This window comes from Anticarsia gemmatalis, chromosome 16, assembly GCF_050436995.1.
Source record: "Anticarsia gemmatalis isolate Benzon Research Colony breed Stoneville strain chromosome 16, ilAntGemm2 primary, whole genome shotgun sequence".
NCBI classification, from domain to species: Eukaryota; Metazoa; Arthropoda; class Insecta; order Lepidoptera; family Erebidae; genus Anticarsia; species Anticarsia gemmatalis.
Window position 1 is genome coordinate 4,568,244 of NC_134760.1, and position 6,958 is coordinate 4,575,201.

Consider the following 6,958-nt stretch of genomic DNA (forward strand, 5'->3'; position numbering starts at 1 on the left):
TAATTTTAATAACGTAAGCAATAATGAGACATTATTACGTACGGAGGTCATATTTAACTTTTGAAGAATCGACTCAGTCTAATGAAGCAAGCGTTCATTACTCAAATATGCATGTGTTGTGAAGATTAAATTCTGTATTTTAATATCAAATATTTTTGATGTTTGCTTTGATTAAAAAGCTGTAGCAGAGAGTCGAATAAAATGTAACTGGCTATATTATTATATGCTTTTGTATGAATTAAACTTTAGATTTATAAATATTTCTTATATTATTTTTGTTCAATTGGTTATGGGAATTGGGTAACATCACAAAGGTTTTATTTTGAATTTTAATTTATCTTTTAGAATATATGCTTCATTTAGGTCCCACAAAGTGCACATAAGCAAAGACAAGCAAGCGTCACTCTTCGTAGATGATGCAGAACGTTTGGCGCATTCAGTTATAAAGACTCCACTACCAAATAAACCAGATCCAATAACAAAATTCACCGAACATCTACATGTAAATCACAATAATATCTCTCAAGAGATCCATCTCAATTCGAAACAATGTGCCACTCGGCCCTAAAACATAGATCACTCGTAGACAGCCGAAGCTTCCAGTAATGAAGACAGCCTCTACAAACTATAATACGCCATCTAAATGCACCGTCGACAGGCATAAACAATTGAAATAATTATCAGGATAAGCTCGAGGATCAGGGAAAGCCCTCGAGAATCTCAACCCTTCTTAGAACCTCCTGACAGGTCTTATGCAAATTCACAAACTTATCAATACTAACGAGATATCACGTAAGTTAGATTATCCTACAATACATTATCAACCCTATTACAGCCTGCTAAGGCTTACTTTCCAGTGTAATGAGTTAGTCGTAAGATTTTATGACATAGGCCGATGGTAATAGCCGCTCAATTGGCTCTCCTTCTATGATATGCTAACTCGTGTTTTGTTTGTACTCTTGTAATGATAACGACTGCCACTTGAAATATTTCGAAGCTCGCGAACATGTAAAGGTGCTTAGTTTTCGAATTCAAAGGGCTCTGCTATATCCAAATAATGTTTTTGATGAAAACGAAATTTGGTTGGTAGTTTTTACACATTATTGAATATTACTAATACATAAAATCACGTCTCTTTTCCATAGGGGTAGGCAGGGACCAGAGAACGCCACTTGGTACGATTCTTACAAACTTCCTCTGCTTCATTCGCATCCGTACATCCTGTCATAGAAGACCGCCGATTACGAAAATGTCGTACCTGCTTTTTTTGCAAGACGCAGTACGTACGTACTACGTCAAAATTTAATTGACTACATAGTAGGTACCTACTTACTTAATGTTCGCGACTGCTTCGTAAAGCTACAATCTCACGAGCGCAATAAAACATCAACACTAAGAAGTCATAACGATTCGTTTATTATTTCTTTCCTTTAATAAAACAGCAGTATTAGTTGCATCAACAAACTTGATGTTAATTCAGTAAACACGGCGCGGCGCAAACAAAATTTAGTGATATACGGAGCGACCGGCCGACTGTAAACTGTGGTCGAATGAATACACAACATATAACGAACGTGTGCGTTCATACTACTGTGAGAGAGGATCATGCTGTATGACGGTTCACTAGCTTTTATTCCATGTCTACTGTTTACATTATGATGTCACGAAATTCCTCAAGTAACTAGGCTAAGTAATACCCCTTCTGGTACGTTGGAGAAAGAACGTTTGTAATGTAACAGGCTACCTATGGAACTGCGTGAGCAAAGAGCAGTCTGTAATTCTGTATTTAGTTTTGAGTTCGAAGTGTTTTGAAAGTGCTGATAATTGTTATAGCACTTTTTTGGACGATGTCGAAAAAAAGAACAAAAGTAGTTTTGGTAACCGTTTATTTTCGCATTCGAAATGAGTTTTTTATTCGAGAAAACAAGTTTTAATATAAGTATAACACAGTCTCAATACAAAATCATCCGTACTATAATGATAAAAAATAAACCGTTACAAAAATAAAGCCGTACATCTGTACGCATACTTGACTAGGATGTGGTTACATCAAAAAGAGATCTGTTCCGTCTTCGCGCGGGGCGGGCCACGGTTACGAAATATTTCCAAATCAAAGGGCCGCTTGGGTGGCCGACGATAACAATAATTGTTTGGACCTCAGAGAATTCGCTGAGAAAACGCCGACAAATATCTAATTGGAATTTCTAATTACGTAGAGTTTCGAAACGCGGCCTAATTAGTTTTCAATTGGGGTGGGTGATGATCAAAAAGGTCCATGTGCTGTTTGAAATCTAACCGGCTTATGTCGGTGTAATAGATACGCTTTGTTTGATATTTTGCTACGATGTAGATTAATGAAATTGTTGCAACTATTTTTAACAAAGAATTTGTTACGTGAACTATGAAAGAAGGGTCAATGTTCATATAAAAAAGTTGTATCAATATTGATTTTTATTCACAGTTCAATCGCCAGGACAGTGTCTTGTATTCCTGAATTTGATAGTGGCTCACTTGCGGCTCTTCAACCCTTTTCTGACATGAGTCGGAGGATGTAAGTACGTGAACACTGTAGCTTATTTTTATTTTCGCCTAACATTGTAACATACTAACCTAAATATAGGTCTTATTAGAATCGCCCTTAAAGGAACCGGTTTCATAATCGGTGTATAACAACAAAGGTAAGAAAGAATCACAACACTTCTCTTGAACACGAAATTAGCCGTTAGAACACGAATAAACAAGAGAGAACAATTCTAACCCTTTCACATAAATTGCAAGTACGATTTCCATTTAAAACACACGGGCAACATTAGGGGTCCTTAGGTATGTCGGAGGGACCGCTTGACCGTGCGGGCTCTATGGAAGAAAGGGCTCATTTTCATTAGGCAACTAAGCGTCAGCGGGTTATACGTAGATTTATATAGAATGCAAATTAATGTGGTTCTCAATGTTTTTGTTTGGTTATAATATTTTAAATAATTTTGTTAAACTATTGAAAGTCTCGTTGCTCAGCCCTCTAAGTTGTTGGTATCCTTAAGTAAACATAACACTATATAGCGATTTGTTAAGATATAACTCTGATAGAAAATCATATAAGACCGACAATACTTTCTTACAAGAAACATGACAATCTAGTATAAGTACCCAGTATCACCGTTCCTGTTTAGTTCATATTGGAAAACATAGTCTGATAGAGCTGTCTTGTAAGAATGGAACAAAATTGGCGTGTAAATTAGTAGTAGTACTTTCTTTACATAAACTTTTTAGTTTCTTTAGAGTCCCCTAATGCTGCTCAAAAACATTTTGACAATTATTTATCGGGCGCCATATTTTCCTTAAAGGTTATGAAAATATGAATAATAACTAATTACAAGAAGTTTGAGATCCACTGTCGGGGCTAACGAGTGGGCAGTGTCTGACCCTTTCGTTTGAAGCCGGAGCACTTTTTGTGTGCACTTACATTCCAAGCAAGGAGCTCGCTCGGCACGCTGCAAAGGCGACGGCTGAACTATGCGGACCTGGTATTAGATGCCTTCCTGTCTGCTACCCTGCCTTACGTATATTCTCAATTATATTTTACTGTTGTTATGATCAGAATAGGTGGTGTTCTGAAGACAGCCTACAGAAGCTGGTAAGAAAGATTTTAGTCATAGGTCAGGGAGGAGAATCTTGAAACATTTTAGCATCTTTCATCTGAAAATTTTTACCATCTCCGAAGTAAAGAAAACCTCTATCTTAAAATTATGTAATGAATTGAATCGTCGGAGTAATCAGGCTGTATGTGCACATAGTTGATATATTATTTAATATCCACACATATACACACATAGGTACAGTCGCGAACACGTCCAAGCCATTATCCCCTACGAGTGAGTCCGACTTTTGTTTTAAAATGTAGAAAATTAAAGTTTCTTTTTTCGTTGGAACAATTCTAAACTCGGCAACAACTTGTATTTTAGCGGCCCACCCTCACATGTTTGTGGAAGTTTAAAAAGTTCGCAGCGGACTTTAAAACGGCGATTCATCCCCACAATACAGTTAAATATTTTAATTGGTCCGCCAGACGAAATACCTACCGGTGTACGGATCGTAAAAGAGATGTAAAATATATTATGTTTTATAAGATGTGAGTTTTGATGGGCCCGATGCGACGCTTCTAAGAAATCATAAATTGTTAATAAAAACTGCAGTCTATTGTTGTAAGCTGAAACAATGCGATGGAGTCTGCCAATTGGGGAGGAGTTTGATCATAAAATTAGTCAATTTTATATTTTACATAAAATAAAAGACCACCCACACATGAAACGAAATGCATCAAACAGATGTTAACTTTTATACACTCAAAACTAATTTTATCCAAAACCATGAATTATAAACCAAACCAAAGAACATCACGTGTTGTGATGACAACACTATTCATTCCCAAAAACTTCAATGAAATCTTTAAACTTATCTCGAATAAGACATCTACACGCAATGCAGCTACCATCAAACAGTACACAGGCAATACAGCTCAAACAACTTCAAAACCAAACAGCATTACGTTCTCAAAACGAGCTTACTTGCCAGTACTTCATGACTGTCAAATAGCGCAGAGGTAGTAGTAGTAGAGCGATTAATCAGCGCGTGCGTTTAGGCGCGGTGGCTGCAGGCACGGTAATTAGATTTAAGAACAACTGGGCGGCGTCAGCGGGAGAATGGCCTGCATTAATTTGAGCTTCTCTAACGAGGGCGACGGACGCTACGGACTGGCCAGGAGACTTGGAATACAAGTGCTGTGGAGACGCTGTTAGGCAAGAAAAAAAAATTATTGATTTAAAGATGGACAATTATATTTTCAAGTTGTAGGTAGATTATCAGCTAGAGCGTCGACTTTCAAAATAAAAAAAGTCGATTCAGGGCATCATAAATTTATAGAAAAACTCAGATATGACTTTTCGATCCCGGTACTTTAAATTGTCATTGTGATTAACTAATTGGAGTTGGAAAACCCCGAAAATTATAATATGGTATGTAACTTCAAATAAAAAGTCTTATTTTTCTTTTTGTCGTTTCGGATCACGAGTTACCACCCTTAATATTTCTCAAAATATTTGTAAAAATACCTACTCCCAAACAAATATAGCGATACAAAACAATGCAAAATAACACAAAACAAATTGTATCAAATTTTATCTCAGCGTCTCCACTCTACGAAGTTCTACGTTCTCCGTAGCCAAGCTGTGTCCGGCGTAGCAGTGTGCTACGCGTCCACCGGGCTATGTTTATTGCAATCTGGCGGTTAAATGCCCGTCTGCTTACCCCGCTTATACCGCCCTTTTGTTACACCGGATTGCAAACCCCCTGTATTTATGTTATTTCCTTTTAAAATCACAATATTCCAATTGCGTACTTATATTTTATTGGGTCACATGTGCATTTTAACATTTTATATTAATTAAGAGGTATTTGTCGGTAACCTAAATTAAATACAGATTTTGGTAATGACTTAGATATAGTTCTTTCACATATTTTTGCAAAGAAAGTTTACTTAATAGGGTCCCTTGGAAAGGAAAACTTAATCTGAAAGTTTTTTTTTCTGGATGGTAAATATTCTAAGCATCGATTATAGCTTAACAGTAAAAGTCCCGTCGGAAACACCAAGATATTTTACGTTCACGCTTATAGACTGGGATTCTTAAGTCTTGAAATGTACTAGTATTAAAGGTATTTTAAAATGTCTAAATCTCGGATTCTGATTTTTATTTTACTTATTAATTTATAACATTCTGAACACTCTACTAGTGTCATCCCTGCCTTCTATTTCCCCCTACTTTGCATAATACAACCAAAGACAACTAAAATCTGTTGATAATAACTAAAATCCATAACGCGTATGAATAAAACAGTTCCAAATGATGGCATAATCTAATCGTTCTCAGAACTGGACAGTAAAGGGTTGTTGAACTATCTCCCTCGGCCCTTGCCCTTGCAAATAGGAGACCCTTTGTGTGCGGGACTTAAATAAAAGGTTTGATTTTGTGTTGTAAGGGGTTCAATCAATATTTGTTGAGTGGACCGACCGATCTGCATATCTTTATGGTCAGACGCTTTGAGGTATGCTCCTGTTTATGTGTTCGGGTTTTTGGCCTGTACGGTGAAATGTTTTGGATTTCGTTTGTCTGTGTTGGATTGACCAGCCACTCACGGATGACCGAACTAACTTTGATTGTTTTATGCGACTAGACGAAATTATTTTCCTTATAATATTTTTCTGTAGTCTACGTATCGAACCCATTACATTTATATTTGTTACTATGTCGATAATCATACCATTATCATAGACCATGTTGTAGCAAGAAGATCAACACTAGTAACTGAAAAAGGATCCTAAAAACTTGTGAGTCTGTCTCTTCCGTAAAAACTAATCAGTCTTGTCATGTGTTGACATTTACAAACTAAAACTCACTTTTTTAATTTACTTTTTTAGCCTTGCCTCATTTTGAAGTTTCGTCCTATTTATTACTCTTATTATTTTTTTAAGAATACGGTGAACATCTACTATGAATGTAGGTACTGTATCAACTTTTACAATATCCCAATATCGTCTAAAACCATTTAATTTCTAAGACATAGTCTCAACTATAAGAGGCACATGGCGTCGCTTGCGAAAATGACAGCTGCAGCACGCCGGTCTAATGGTTGTCCGGAGGTTCCCACACTGGCTTCACCACCGACAAACATCACCCTTATAACATGCCAATAAGGTTTGAATTCCTGTCGCAAGTGGTAATAGATAGTAGGGAACCATCAATGGATTGTTGTAGAGAATTTATTGTGTGAGTGCACGAGAGGTTGCTTGTACGGGGTGCGTCGCTAACTATCTGTAACTTACTGTAGATTTAACCCTATCTACTTATGATGAGTTTCTAACAAAAGTGGGACGGTAATACAAGAACATTAACTAAACTTATGACCG